This window comes from Salvelinus sp. IW2-2015, unplaced genomic scaffold, assembly GCF_002910315.2.
Source record: "Salvelinus sp. IW2-2015 unplaced genomic scaffold, ASM291031v2 Un_scaffold1199, whole genome shotgun sequence".
Classification (NCBI taxonomy): domain Eukaryota; kingdom Metazoa; phylum Chordata; class Actinopteri; order Salmoniformes; family Salmonidae; genus Salvelinus; species Salvelinus sp. IW2-2015.
Genome location: NW_019942774.1, coordinates 312639 through 328316, shown reverse-complemented (window position 1 = coordinate 328316; position 15678 = coordinate 312639). Strand labels below are relative to the sequence as shown.

At 41.2% G+C, this 15678-nt stretch overlaps 2 long non-coding RNA genes and 1 pseudogene across 3 annotated transcripts in view; 1 reads left to right on the top strand and 2 right to left on the bottom strand.

Moving 5' to 3' along the window:
- LOC112070013 (uncharacterized) overlaps window positions 1-294 on the bottom strand; it is a 4330-nt gene extending 4036 nt beyond the window's left edge. Inside the window, exon 1 of one of the 2 annotated variants that reach the window (XR_011475505.1) lies at window positions 213-294. This is a non-coding gene — a long non-coding RNA (uncharacterized lncRNA). The other variant, XR_011475506.1, reaches the window with a different exon arrangement.
- The window catches only part of LOC139024218 (uncharacterized), a 22632-nt gene that overhangs the window by 6336 nt on the left and 618 nt on the right, over window positions 1-15678 (bottom strand). The window lies entirely within an intron of this gene.
- On the top strand, window positions 7799-14605 carry LOC112070018 (apolipoprotein L6-like; annotated as a pseudogene).

Sequence of the window (15678 nt, the reverse complement as noted above, 5' to 3'; positions counted from 1 at the left end):
AACAAGTGACATTAACAAGGATCATATTTCACCGTGGATTTACCTGGTCAGTCTATGTCATGGAAAAGAGCAGTGTTCCTAATATTTTGTACACTCAGTGTATAAACACATTGATTTGGCAATAATACAACCATACCAGTAAGGTGTATATGTTATTAACACAGGTTTACCTTTGCTTGTCTGTCTGAATGTTGTGCTGCGGATTACCTTACCTAAGATTTGAATATTGTCTGTCTTCTGGTTGTGCTGCTGTCTTACTTTACCTATGATTTGAATAGGAGGTCCAGTCTTATATGCAGGACTCCTCTACTTATGTGTTTGATCAAACAAACACACCCATATCCGCATTACATGTCAAGCAATAATGGATTAACTATCAACCGGTGTGTCAGCTGGGAGAGACTATAGGACGTTTGGACTAAACAAAGCATTCAGTCATGTGATTTACAGGAAATCCTATTGTATGCCTTTAGGCTGAAGTAAGTTCAAATGATGAACAAGAGCTGTTTACTGTTGTCAAATTGTGTTTTTCCTGCTTTATTGTCCTCTGTACGCCTGTGTGTTTATTATTATAAATTGGGGGGGTAATGGGTAGATCACCTTTAATATTGCAGGCAGATTCTGTCTTCCATCAACGTAATTGTCTGCATAATTTCCATCCTCCACATATTTTTGTAGTAAAAATATAAAATATACAAATAATTTTTAAAATGTATTCCTTTATTATTTTTCTCTAACCCTACCATCCCTCCCTTATTGGAGTAAACTAAGGACAACAACACTTAGGCTTCTACTTCCAGCTTTACATACTTTATACATTTTACGGACACAGTATATTTTACGGTAGTTATCTTCTGTTTGTTTTTAGTCCCATCCTTCAGCTCCACTCAACCCCTCCCATCTATCTCTGAAACCATCCAGTTTTTGATTTGCCATAATTTTTTCAACTGCGCTGTGATGTTCACAAAAGTGCTGAACCTTTCTATTCTCATAGATTCTACATATTGAAAATGAAAGATCAATATTATATTATTGATGGATTGACTATGACTTTTTAAATCACCTACGGTGCTATTTTCAGAGCTCCAGGTAAATGTTGCAATTCTTCAGCCATTCCTGAACCTGCAACCAAAAACAAGCTACATATTATGGACAGTACCAAAACAAATGATCTAATGTTTCGGGTCTCTTTAAGCAAAATCTGCAGAGTGGGATGGTTGTATCCCCATATATATAACATTCTATTGGTTGCAAGAATTTTGTGTAATAATTAAATTGAAAAGCTCTAAGTTTTGAATCCAGCATTGTTTTGTGTATCAGTTCCGTAACCATGTGCCATGGAATCGTACACAAAATTCTTCCAACTATTTTGCAATCAATATGGCACACTGTAAATGTTTTGGTCCTTAAATGAAACTTGTATACTTTTTTATTTCATGCACAATTTTTCTTTCGCATTTTGGTCTTTAATGCATGGCTGACAGACAAATTCCCTTAATTTCTCCCTCTTTTCAACTTGTTTGCAATTAGTTGGTTGTAATTTTGAGTAGAGCAGACCATTTTCCCATATATTTTTTGTTTTGCTGCATGTGTGACATAACTCCACCAGTCTATTTATATATTATTTACAAAAGATTAACGCTTTTATTATTATTTGTATTTTTATTTCGTCAATTAGTATATTTGAGTTTTAACGCATGTATTGTTGTATATTTGTTCTGTCCTTTTTCCTGTGGATTAAAACTGGAAATTGGGCAACCAACTTTCTACTGGTTTGTTTTTAAAAATAATGATATTTTGGAGATTATTTTCATTTTCAAATGAACCCACAAGTGCAGATGTAATCTGAATAAAGGGAAAAGGGAATTTTTGAACATGGGGTGAGACAATTCATACTAATCTGCTAGAGAACCCAGTTGCAGATTTAAGTATACATTTTGTATGACAGGAAAGTCTTTTAAGTGAGAGGTCTACATTTTAAACATAATTTGTGCCCTCCGAATTCATATTCATTATATAAATAGGCCGTTTAATTTTGTCTGGCTTGCTGTCTGGCTTGCCATTCCAGAATAAAAATTGAACATTTTTTAAATACGTAAACTGGGATATGACTAAAGAGCTTTTACTCAGGGTGGATTTGTCCACCATAACTAGACAAGTATTTTTCCTTCCATGGTATGCAAAAATCTTATCTTGGGCCCCCCATTGGTTTGTGCTGTGGTGGAGACTCTTTGTGGGCTTATACTCGGCCTTGTCTCAGGATTGTAAGTTGGTGGTTGCCGATATCGGCTCTAGTGTTGCGGGGATGTGCTTTTGGCAAAGTGGGTGGGGTTATATCCTTCCTGTTTTGGGCCCTGTCCGGGGGTATCAATCGGATGGGGCCACAGTGTCTCCTGACCCCTCCTGTCTCAGCCTCCAGTATTTATGCTGCAGTAGTTTATGTTGTCCGGGGGGCTAGGGTCCAGTTGGTTATATCTGGAGTACTTTCCTGTATTATCCAGTGTCCTGTGTGAATTTAAGTATGCTCTCTGCTAATTCCTCTCCTTCTCTTTCTTTCCTCTCTCCTCGGAGAACCTGAGCCTAGGAACCCATACGTCCCAGGACTACCAGGGCATGATGACTCCTTGCTGTCCCCAGTCCACTGGCCTTGGCCTGCTGTTCCAGTTTTCAAACTGTTCTGGCCTTGCGGGGTTATGGAACCCTTACCTGTCCAGACCTGCTGCTTTCAACTGTTAATGATCGGCTTGAAAAGCCAACTGACATTTAAGTCCTGATTATTATTTGACCGCTTGTCATTTAACTGAACATTTTTGAACATTCTTGCCATGTTCTGCTGTTATAATCTCCACCCGGCACAGCCAGAAGAGGACTGGCCACCCCTCATAGCCTGGTTTCCTCTCTAGGTTTCTTCCTAGGTTTTGGCCTTTTCTAGGGATTTTTTTCCTAGCCACCGGCTTCTACACCTGCATTGCTTGCATGTTTGGGTTTTTAGGCTGGGTTTCTGTACACGCACTTCGAGATATTAGCTGATGTATGAAGGGCTATATAAAAATAAACTTGATTTGATTTGATCTATTTTGCCAACTTTCTATTGAAATGTATTGTAGTGAGATCTTTCTTCTTTGGGAATGAATACTGAGGTAAATGTCCACTTCACGGCGCAGACCATTTTATTGGTAAAAAGCTACAATGCGTAAGTCTGTAAAAGCTGTATTTTTTGTGATCCAATCATAATATTAAGTACATTATCATCATTTGCTTGTAAATCCAGAGAGGTTAGAACAGATTATCTAGATCATCTATGAATGCTGGGAGGGATATCAAAATTGTGTATTTTAAAGAAAAACATGAATTCATCAGCCCACAAATGAAACCTTTATTTTAAGCCCCTTGCATATTATTGTTAAGATATAATTTTAATAGCTAACATTTTGATGGCCATAATAAATAGATATTCGCGATAGTGAACAACCTTGTTTATACTCTCCTTCTTACCAGTTTTAAACTTCTTTTGGGATAGGGGGCCGCTCTTTTTCACTTCAAAAATCTGTGGCCCATCTATTAAAACACGGCGCTCGTACTCAATTCTGCTTGTACAATATGCATATTATTATTTACTATTGGATAGAAAACACTCTTCTAGTTTCCTAAAACCTGTTGAATTCTATCCTGTGAGTAAAAACAGAACTCAATTTTGCAGCAAACTTTCCTGTTAGGAAGTTGAAAAAATCCCTGAAATTCAGGCTCTGTTCCAGGGCCTTTTCCTATTACTTTGCCTGAAATCTATGGGATCTACATGCACTGCTACGCCTTCACTGATGTCAACAGGCAGTGAGAGGTGGAATGGGGGTGTTCCTTGATCTGAGGCCGAACACGAGGCTTTTTGGCAATGCACGTGTATGGAATTTTCATTGTCTTGGAAGGCTTGAGAAGGAACCCCAGATTGGCGCTCTGAAAAGCTTTCGTTATAGAACGTTAGATATCTCGGCTCTGATTTTATTTGATATATGTGATAACACATCATAAAGTGTTAATTTTAAACCGAGTTATATCAGTTTTAATTGAACGTTTATTTGCGATTTTTCGGAATTTTCTTTTCTTTGCGTCATGTGAAGTTGGGCCACGTTTGCGCCACATGGCTTTAGCTTTGGTTGCTAATTCGACAGGAGAAGAAGGAACATTCTACCAACCAAGGACAACGATTAATTCTGGACAAAGGACCCCTTGTACAACATTCTGATGGAAGCTCATGGCAAAAGTAGTAGAACCATTTATGAAATGTTTTTGTATTTCTGTTGAAAAATGTTTAGTCATATTTTCGCTTATTTTGGGGCTGTCTCGCTATAACGTAAGGCTGTATGTCGTACTAAAGTTATTAAAAAAAATCCTAACAACACAGCGGGTTGCATTAAGAACTAAGTGTATCTTTCATTTGCCTGTCAACATGTAGTTTTTTAGTCCAAGTTTATGATGAAGTTATTTGATTAGATTTAGGTGACTGTCCAATGATTTCTCCGACATTTTGTGGCATTTTGACTACTATTCCAACATTGTAAAAACCACGATTTGTACCGCTAATTATGCACATATTTTCGAACAAAACATATATGTATTGTGTCAATATGATGTTAATAGGACTGTCATCTGATGAAGTTTGTTCAAGGTTAGTGAAATAAATGTATATCTTTTGCCTGGTTTTTTTGCGATCGCTCCTTTTGCGGTGAATGAAATGCGTTGTGTGGGTTGGCTATTGTAGTAAGCTAATATAATGCTAATAATTGTGTTTTCGTGTAAAAACACTTAAAAAAATTTAAATATTGGCTGGCTTCACAAGATGTTTGTCTTTCATTTGCTGTAAACACGCAATGTATTTTTCGTAAAAGGTTTTATGATGAGTATTTAGGTATTTCACGTTGCTCCTCTTTACGTTAATTCTAGCTGCAATGTAAAAAACTATGATTTATCCCGTGAAATACTGCGCATTTTTCGAACAATAACCATAGATTCTATTGTATACCATGTTATAAGAACTGTCATCTGATGAAGTTGTTTCTTGTAGTGAACTAATTCTATACTCTATTTGGGGGTGTTTTGTGCAAGCTAACGCTGTGCTGTGCAGACTGTCTGTGTTTTTTTTGTATTTGGTGGTGAGCTAACAAAATATACGTGGTGTTTTCGCATGTAAACACATTTAAAAAATCGGACATGTTGGCTGGATTCACAAGATGTTTTATTCCTTTCATTTTCTTCTGTATTGGACTTGTTAATTGTGAAAGTTAAATATTTTCCAAAAAATATTTTTTTGAATTTCGCGCGCTGCCCTTTTCAAGTGGAATGGTGGGGGGGTTCCGCTAGACAGGTTAATGCTTTCCTGAGAGTAGCCATTATTTAGCTATTTTTTACAACGAGTGTTACTATACTTCAGCAATAAGTGGTATATGTGGTAATCATGTGGGTATATGTTGGTATATGGCGAATATACCACACAGCTAAGGGCTGTTCTTAGTCACGACGGCATCAAGGCGTGGGAGCCCGACGAAGCTGGCCCGAGGCTGCCGAGGCGCGGGAGCGCCGACAAGCCGCCGAGGCATGAACCGAGGCGTGGGTGCCTGACAAGACGGCCGAGGGCGTGGGAGCCACGACGAGCCCGGCCAAGGCAATGAACGAGGCGTGGGAGCCTGACAAGCCACGACCGAGGAACTGAAATTGAATGTGGGAGGCGGACGAGGCATGACGTGGGAGCCCGACGAGCCAGCCGAGGCCTTGAAAGCCCAATGAGCAGGACGAGGCGTGGGGGCCTGACGAGCCGGCTGAGGCGTGACATGGGTGGGAGCCCGATGAGCGGCCGAGCGTGACCGAGGCGTGGGAGCCCGCAAGCCGGACGACGGAATGATGTGGGGTGGGGAGCCGGACGAGGCATGACGTGGGTGGGAGCCCGACGAACCGCTGAGGTGTGGAGCCCGACAATCCAGCCGAGGCTTTGAAAGCCCAACGAGCCAGACGAGGCGTGGGAGCCTGACGAGCCGGCTGCGGCGTGACGCGGGTGGGAGCCTGCCTAGCCAACCGAGCAAAGGAAACCTCTTGAGCCATTAAGGCATGGAGGCCCCAAGAGCCAGCTGAGGCACCCCCGGTTCCATCGGCGGCGGCACCGGACCCGATGTCACCAACAAAACAAAACTAAAATTACCTGATGCTTCAAATTGCTGCATCTGCTCCTGCCACGCCCCTCCACCCTCTCTTCCTGACCTCCCTAACCTGCCACCACTCACCCAGTGCTTCTCTCCCTCTCTCTGCTCTCTCTCTCTCTCTCTGTGTATGCGATTTGTGTGATTGGAGACAGGTGTGCTGGAATCAGAGCAGATTCCTACCAGCTGCAATCTGTTCCATAATACTCAGCCCTGCCATTTCCACTCTGCCAGATCGTAGCCTCTACTTAGTCAGTCTGCTGTTTGTTCCTGCATACATTTTGTTATCCTGTTGTGCCTGTTTTCCCTAGCCTTTTCTCTTCGCCTACAGTCCGCTCTGACTCTGGTACCTGTCTCCAGTCTGTTGTCTCCTAAGTCCTGCATCCTTTCCCTGGATCCCCGCTCTACTGTTTCAATTGGATTCCGCTCCAGACCTGCTTACCCGGTTCCTAATCTCCTTGCCCCCAGCCTCAGCCTCAGTCCGGATACCCCACTATCTGCCCGAGATTTCCCTGGACTGCACCCCGTCTCCTCTCCCGCTTTTCAATAAAATACATTGGTTACCTACCCTTGTTTCCTGAGACTGCATTTGGGCTCACCTGCTCCGCCTCGCGTAACACAAATTGTGGTGTCAGCATTCTTTAAGGACAGACGCTTGGAGACGAGAAGCAAGTAAGGGAGTGAACATTTAATTCATAAGATGACATGAAACAGGACAGGAAAGCGTCTGGAAAACCCCTGAAAAAACAATGACCTTAATGCTGACACAGGAATGAAACAGAGGAACAGACAGATATAGCGAAGGCAATCAAAACGTGAAGGAGTCCAGGTGAGTCCAATGAGGCCTGATGCACGTAATGACAGGCAGCCTGCGCCCTCGAGTGCCAGAGATGGGAGCGGGAGCAGGAGTGACACATGCAGATCTAGACAAAACAGTCCATTATCTGTGAAGGTATCAAAGTAAAGTAGGCTTTGCCTAAATTAAAACAGTTGTGGTGTGGCATTTTCTAGGTATTACTTCTCAGAGTACTCTTCTGTAGACTTTGTCCTCTGCCTTGTATATTCTGAGAGAGATTTCCCTTCGCACAATGGTCTGTCACTATACAGTAACAGTATCCTCTGTGAAAATGTATTACTATTTTGTTTGTGAATACTACTTGAGAATACTATTTGTGAAACAAATAAACATGTAGTAGTTCATTTGTTGAAGTTGCTGATACTGTATTACCTTGTAATTCCAATACACTGTGTCTGAAACAAATGAAAACACATATAGAGACAAATAAAATACAAAGTAAAAATGTAGTTACCTAGAAATGAGTTTTTGTAGTTTACAATGTGGGATGACTAATCTGTCTGAGGGTTTCAACCTCTGAGACAATATCTCCAGCCACTGGAGTTCGAGTCAAATATGTGACTTATTGAAAGATATAGCATGTTAATGATTTATTTTATCTTATGCATACATGTATAAACATAACCTATTGTAACAGTTTGTGTGTGTGTGTGTGTGCATAGATGTCTGTGAACTAGAGTAGTAGGTGTCTGTAATATAGATTTTGATCTGTACCACCTAGTTATCATAGCTGAGTTGTACAAGCAATGTCTTAACGATGAAAGACAGGTTCTGGGTAAGACAGGTTCTGAGAGTGCAGTTCATCGACTACAGCTCAGCATTTAACACCATAGTACCCTCCAAACTCGTCATCAAGCTCGAGACCCTGGGTCTCGACCCCGCCCTGTGCAACTGGGTACTGACTTCCTGACGGTCCGCCCCGTCAGGGTAGGGAGGCATACACATTCCACCCCGCTGATCCTCAACACTGGGCCCCACAAGGGTGCGTTCTGAGCCCTCTCCTGTACTCCCTGTTCACCCACGACTGCGTGGCCATGCACGCCTCCAACTCAATCATCAAGTTACAGACGACACTACAGTGGTAGGCTTGATTACCAACGACGACGAGACGGCCTACAGGGAGGAGGTGAGGACTCTTGGAGTGTGGTGTCAGGAAAATAACCTCACACTCAACGTCAACAAACAAAGGAGATGATCGTGGACTTCAGGAAACAGCAGAGGGAGCACCCCCCTATCACAGTCGACGGGACAGTAGTGGAGAGGGTAGTAAGTTTTAAGTTTCTCGGCGTACACATCACGGACAAACTGAATTGGTCCACCCACACAGACAGCGTGGTGAAGAAGGCGCCACTTTAAACAATGCCACTTCATATAATGTTTACATACCCTACATTACTCATCTCATATGTATATACTGTACTCTATACCATCTACTGCATCTTGCCATCTTGATGTAATACATGTATCACTAGCCACTTTAAACAATGCCACCTTTATATGTTTACATACCCTACATTACTCATCTCATATGTATATACTGTACTCGAGACCATCTACTGCATCTTGCTTATGCCGTTCATCAGTCATTCATATATCTTTATGTACATATTCTTCATCCCTTTACACTTGTGTGTATACGGTAGTTGTTGTGAAATTGTTAGGTTAGATTACTCGTTGGTTATTACTGCATTGTCGGAACTAGAAGCACAAGCATTTCGCTACACTCACATTAACATCTGCTAACCATGTGTATGTGACAAATAAAATTTGATTTGATGAAGACAGTGAATATGCTGGCAGGTACCCTAGCAGTTTGAGCATTGGGGCAGGAACAGAAAAGCCGCTTGTATGAATACCTAAGCCGACAAGGTGAATACTCTTGTTGATGTGCCCTTGACTGAGGCACTTATGCTTTTAACGCCTGATGTTACATACACGTAACAGGGTCTTTAAACACCTGCTAACGTGTCTGTAAACCATCAAAACATAAAATAACATCACTCTCTTCTAGATTAAATCTTAATAAACACTTTTGCCACCATCTGGTGGCGGATCTTTGTAAATACCAAACTGGACATTGTCACTCCAAATGGCATGCCTCTGCAGCTTGTCAACACAGCAGTTCTGCTTTTCTGAAATCCAATGCATGCAAAATGCTCATTAGATGTCCAGAGATGCCTGAGTAAAATTTCAAAGAAAAACATTCATTTTTGGCTAAGTATAGCCACTAAAAATTCACGTTGTGTATATGCAACATCAGGCGTTAAGTGATGCAAACCACACATTTTATGATGCTTTATATACAATGACATTGTTTTTATATCACGTAAATGTATGAAAACTTACATTCATAGTCTGGATCTCTTTATTAAACATATATCTCAGTGTTAACTGCCTATTGGTCCCAATTTGCTTATGCAAAATAGCCAACTGCCCATCTTTTAACTGTATCTAATCACAAGAGGTTGGTGGCACCTTAATTGGGGATAACAGGCTCATGGTAATGACCGGAGCAGAAATAGTGGAATGGTATCAAATACCTCAAACACATGATTTCCAGGTGTTTGATGCCATTCCAATTGCTCCGTTCTGGCCAGTATTATGAGCCGTTCTCCTCTCAGCAGCCTCCACTGTATCTAATAGACAGCAATGCAGTTGGGAGATTTGAATACTGCAACTAGTATTTGCATACAGTCACCTTGTCAGAGAGAGATTTACACGGTTATCAACGCGTCACGCCAGGGTAAGCCTTCACGAAACACAGCCATCACTTTTTGTTGTTCTAAAATTCCCTCAGGAGGCTGAAGAAATTTGGCTTGGCACCTTAAACCCTGACAAACTTTTATAGGTGCACAATTGAGAGCATCCTCTCGGGCTGTATCACCGCCTGGTACGGAATCTCTCACCAATGCAGAGGGTGGTACGATCTGCCCAACGCATCACCGGGAGCAAACTACCTGCCCTCCAGGACACCTTCAGCACCCGATGTCAGACAATCAAGACAATCAAGCACAACAACCACTGCCTCTTCACCCAGCTGTCATCCAGAAGGCGAGGTCATTACAGGTGCATCAAAGCTGGGATCGAGAGACTGAAAAACAGCTTTTATCTCAAGGCCATCAGACTGTTAATTACTATTAAATAGCCATCACTAGCACATTAGAGGCTGCTGCCCTTTAATAATGGAACAGTGCTCTCTTTAATAATGTTGACATATTTTGCATTACTCATCTCATATGTATATACTGTATTCTATCCTATTCTACTGTATCTTTGTCTATGCCGCTCAGACATTACTCGCCGAAATATTTATATATTCTTCATTCCATTCCTTTACTTTAGATCTGTGTGTATTGTTGTGAAATTGTTAGATATTACTGTTAGACATTACTGCACTGTTAGAGCCAGAAACACAAGCATTTTGCTACACCAGCAGTAACATCTGCTAAACACGTGTATGTGACAAATAAAATTAGATTTGATTGTTTTGATTGTTTTTCTCCATTGTTGATGTGATTGTAACCCAGTAGCTACCTGTAGTGGTGACCTGGAATAACCTAAACTTTCTGTGACCACACCTTAGCACAGGTGGCTATTGAATTGTTTGTCTACCTTCGATAGCTGCGTTTCTGATTCTCTTCCCTTTTCCAGAAGAGTGCGCTTTACTTTCCCTCGTGCATTTAAAATAATTGGATTGGAGCAAGATTGGCTGAAGGGAGTTTCCACCACTTTCCTCCCACCAGTACATTCCTTATTATGCTGAAACACGCCACATTTTTTTATATGCTATAAGCCCAGTAAATAAAGCTGTTTTCAACATTTTCAACTTTAAACCCACGAGTGCCTGGACCGTGGATTCTTCAAACTATTTCCCACTGTTATTTTTAATCGATGATTCCCCCATATAAGAGCAACGGTGGAGTTATAATTTTCTTCATACCTGTAGCGCTCCGGACACATTATCTCAAGCTGACGTGGCCCTGTAACTTTCTCCGCTATTGCCACTCTCTCAGCTGAAATGGACATGGGTGTTTATCTAACACGAAGTAAGTAGGTGCCCTTGTGTGTGGCACTCTGGCTCATACGAGTGGAGATCATATTTACTGGAAGACAGGCAAGCTAAGTTAAGCTTATACACATTCAAAAAGAGAAGTCCTGCGTTTCATGAACAATATAACGTATACAGTATGTAGACTGCATTCCGAAAATACATTTTCTAATGGGCACAATGTCTATAATTACAAAATAGGTATTGAACATGACACATATCAACTCTTTATTTATGATTACAATAGTACTGTAGATTAAAATATTTGACATTGGAGATATACATATATGACATTTGAGTTGCCAATGACACCATAGTGAAAACCAAAGATGGAGAAAAAACATAGTGTCCTTGAGAATAAATATTTGTATTTATTATTTTTCAGTTTAGAGAGGAGATGTTAGGGGTGGTTTCCGGACACAGATTTAAACTCCATTGAGAATGCTTATTAGTCCAGGACTAGGTTTAATATGTGTCTGGAACATCATCCCAATATGTTTGCAAGTTACCACAGTATAAACATAAAAACATTTAATTTATTATGCTATAATAATACATCTCACAATATCATAAACTATTCATTTTTACAGATGATAAAAGTTACTATGTAGTGATGGACCATTGTGAGGGCGGAAATCTCGCACAGAAGATCAAAGATGGGAAGGAGACAGGGAACCCATTCTTGGAGGAACAGGTTTCTGAACAAATAACCTATTGGTTGCGTTCCAGGCCCGACTACATTGCAGAAGTTGCATTGAATCAACCAATGGTTGCATGCCAAGTCATCGACTGTACAGTTGGGCATCAGATTGCTGTATCATATCTTAGCTGATATGTTCACCTCTCCAGGCGTTGTGAGATCTGGCAGGCGTCTGCAATGTAGTCAGCCTGGAACGAAGCTATTTATATTCATGACTGCATCAAAACTATTTTGTTTCAGGCTAAACATAAATTATGCACTGGAATTCTTCCCACGTCTTGGACTGGCTTGTTGAGATCTGCATGGCCCTGAAGCATGTACACGACCAGGGCCTTCTTCACAGAGACCTGAGACCACAGGTACACACTGGTCTGCTAAGTGGTTTTCAACCCTCTCCTCAGGGACCCCCAGCCATTCCATGTTTTGATCTAATCCAGAACTGCATTATGAAACGTCTGGGGGTCACTGAGGAAAGGTTTGAGAAATAATAATGAACTGGCAGATTTATTTAAATGTTGTACATATTGTCTTCTTGAAAAAATAAGTGTTAATTAATGGTCCAATGTAGCCATTTTTGTCTCAATATCAAATAATTTCTAGATAAACCATCCCAGTAAGGTGCTTAATAGTTTCAATTTAAATTATCAAAAAGAAACAAATTGCTTCTAAGCAAAAAGCTATTTCTCAAGCAAGAATGGTGCTAGTACTATCTGGAAGTGGTCTGAGTGAGCAGGGGGAAACTGAAAACTAACTGTTATTGGCAGAGAGGTTTGGAACTCTTTCTTATTGGTCTATGATGTCACCAGACAGGCCAAAACTCCATCCCACCAAAACAGGCTGAAATTTCAGGCAGTCTTTTCAAACAGCTCTTACACAAAAACGGCATTCTCATAATTTCACAGGATTATTCCAATGTCATAGTGTGGAAATATATATAAAACACGGGAAATAAATTTTTTGACTGCAGTGGGCCTTTAATTAAAGTTTTACAGAATATAGCCTTTAGGTGGGACAATTAACTGTTATTTGATGTGATATAAATAGTTCATTTCTTGTTTCTCTCACTCAACTAAACATATATATTTTTTCTACACTGAATATATTCCTCACAAAATTTGGGACACTTTGTTTGGGACATTTCGGAAGAGTCAATGAAAAGCATGGTACTTTTTTGATAATAATAAACTGGTAAAAATGTATTTTAATGCTTAATAGAGTTACATCCTGTATGATGACTGTGTACTAATGTGTTTCTTTCCTGCCAGGGCTACCGGTTCTTCAGAGGATGGAGCAGTGGCTTATTTAGGCCCAGAGATTCTGACAGGGGGACTTCATGAAACCAAAAGGTAAATTCAATTCAAACAAAAATATATTAAAGGGGAACTTCCATCCTGTGACGTCATATGGTTGACGGAAGCGAAGACTCAATTTCTAATAGTGTTAGACATTTGCCTTCAATGTGAAATTACGATTGATAATGATTTATCAATGTACTTTGTTTCCTTTTCAGTGATATTTGGTCCTTGGGATGTGTGCTGTGTGAGTTGTGCATGCTTCAGTGTGCAGTAAGTAACACTTCTATCTCCATGTTTGCCTCCTGATAATGCAAAATGTGGTGTAATATTAACCAGTCTTTCTTGACAATTCGCTGCAGCAAGCATAATCAAGTTCATCCCCCAAATATTGGGAGGTTCTTACCCATCTCCACCAGAGAGCTTCTCATCTGAGCTCCGCGACCTCCTGTGTGACATCTTCCAACAAGACCCGACCATTAGGCCTTCAGCTGGTGACATCATGGCAAACCCTTCATTATCAGTTTCCTCACAAAAAAGGTTTGTTATACAAGATCATATGATCAATTCATATAATTTGTTTGTTCATTGATTAATTAATCCATAAGTTCATTAATTCAATCAAATTATCTGTATAAATAAATGTTCTATACAGTGAGAACTGTGGAGGAACTCCAGATCACCTTGGACAAGTTGAGAACTCTGGCAGACGGCTTGGAGAGTATGCACAAAGGAACCACCATAGGCAGTCTGACGGGAGGTGTTATTGGGGCAGCTGGAGGAATCACCTCTATAGTGGGGCTCATCCTGGCTCCCTTCACTCTGGGCGCCTCCCTGATCGTCACTGGGGTTGGTGTTGGGGTGGCTGTCGTTGGTGGAGCCACAGCCGGAGTATCAAACATCACCAACATGGTCAATCAGTCCACCAACCGCCTAGCCATGAAGAACATCATCAAGGAGTTCCAGGAGAAGATGAACTCTGTGGTGACATCTCTACAAGACATCATTGAGGGTTTGGAGACACAGGCCAAGTGGCTCTTTTAACATAGGAAATTACCATTTCAACGCAAATGCTGGGGTAAATGCTGGGGCGAGGTTTGGGAGGGGCCTGGGGTGCATACCTCCGGGTGGCCACCATTGGCAATGTGGCAGCCCAAACTGGCAGGGAAGTTCGTGTGGCAGAAGTGGCCACAGGAATATTTTCCGCTTTTTTTGTAGCGGTTGATATCTTCTTCATCGCCATGGATGCCAAAGAGATCCACAACATCCGACAGGCAAAGGTGAACAGCTGGGTGATACCAGTAAGTTAGTAGTGATGGACACAGACTCCACCACTGAGCTGAACCCTGCATGTGAAGAACCAAAGGCTGAGGTCAAGTCAGAGACCATGAAGTTCATCCAGACGATCAGACAGACAGCTGAACAGCTACAGGAGAGCCTGAACGAACTGAGTGACATCATCTCATTCATTCCTAAGATAGAGGATTGTTACTTAGACAACTGAGACTACTCAGTTGTATTTAATTTTTTTATTTCACCTTTATTTAATAGCCAGTTGAGAACAAGTTCTCATTTACAACTGCGACCTGGCCAAGATAAAGCAAAAGCAGTGCGACATAAACAACAACACAGAGTTACACATGGACAAACAAACATGCAGTAAATAATAAATAGAATAAGTATATATACAGTGTGTGCAAATGAGATAGGATAAGGGAGGTAAGGCAATAAATAGGCCATAGTGGCAAAATAATTACAATATAGCAATTAAACACTGGAGTGATAGATGTGCAGAAGATGAGTGTGCAAGTAGAGATACTGGGTGGCAAAGAAGCAAACATAAATACACATAAATAACAGTATGGGGGATGAGGTAGTTAGATGGGCTATTTACAGATGGGCTATGCTACAGGTGCAGTGATCTGTGAGCTGCTCTGACAGCTGGTGCTTAAAGTTAGTGAGGGAGATATGAGTCTCCGGCTTCAGTGATTTTTGCAGTTCGTTCTAGTCATTGGCAGAGAAAACTGGAAGGCGGCCAAACTTAGGAAATTGGCTTTGGGCATGACCAGTGAGATATATCTGCTGGAGCGCGTGCTACGGGTGGGTGCTGCTATGGTGACCAGTGAGCTGAGATAAGGCGGGGCTTTACCTAGCAACGACTTATAGATGACCTGGAGCCAGTGGGTTTGCGCGACGAATATGAACCGCCAGCAAACGAGAGCATACAGCTTGCAGTGGTGGGTAGTGTATGGGCTTTGGTGACAAAATGGATGGCACTGTGATAGACTGTATTGATTGTAAAAGATGCAGAAACAAGAAATAGACAGAAACACAGGTATTGGCAGTCTGACTGACACCCTGATAGGCCTACAGATTGTAATCATGAGCAAATTCCTTTATACATTCTCAAATGCTGGCACAAATCAGCTATAGTAGGTAGTAGAGACCTAAGTGTTTATCCCAGACAGACAAGCTACTGAGCTTGTTCCTAGGTAGTTACTGTTAACATAATTTGATCTGTATGTTATATACAGTGGGGAGAACAAGTATTTGATACACTGCCGATTTTGCAGGTTTTCCTACTTACAAAGCATGTA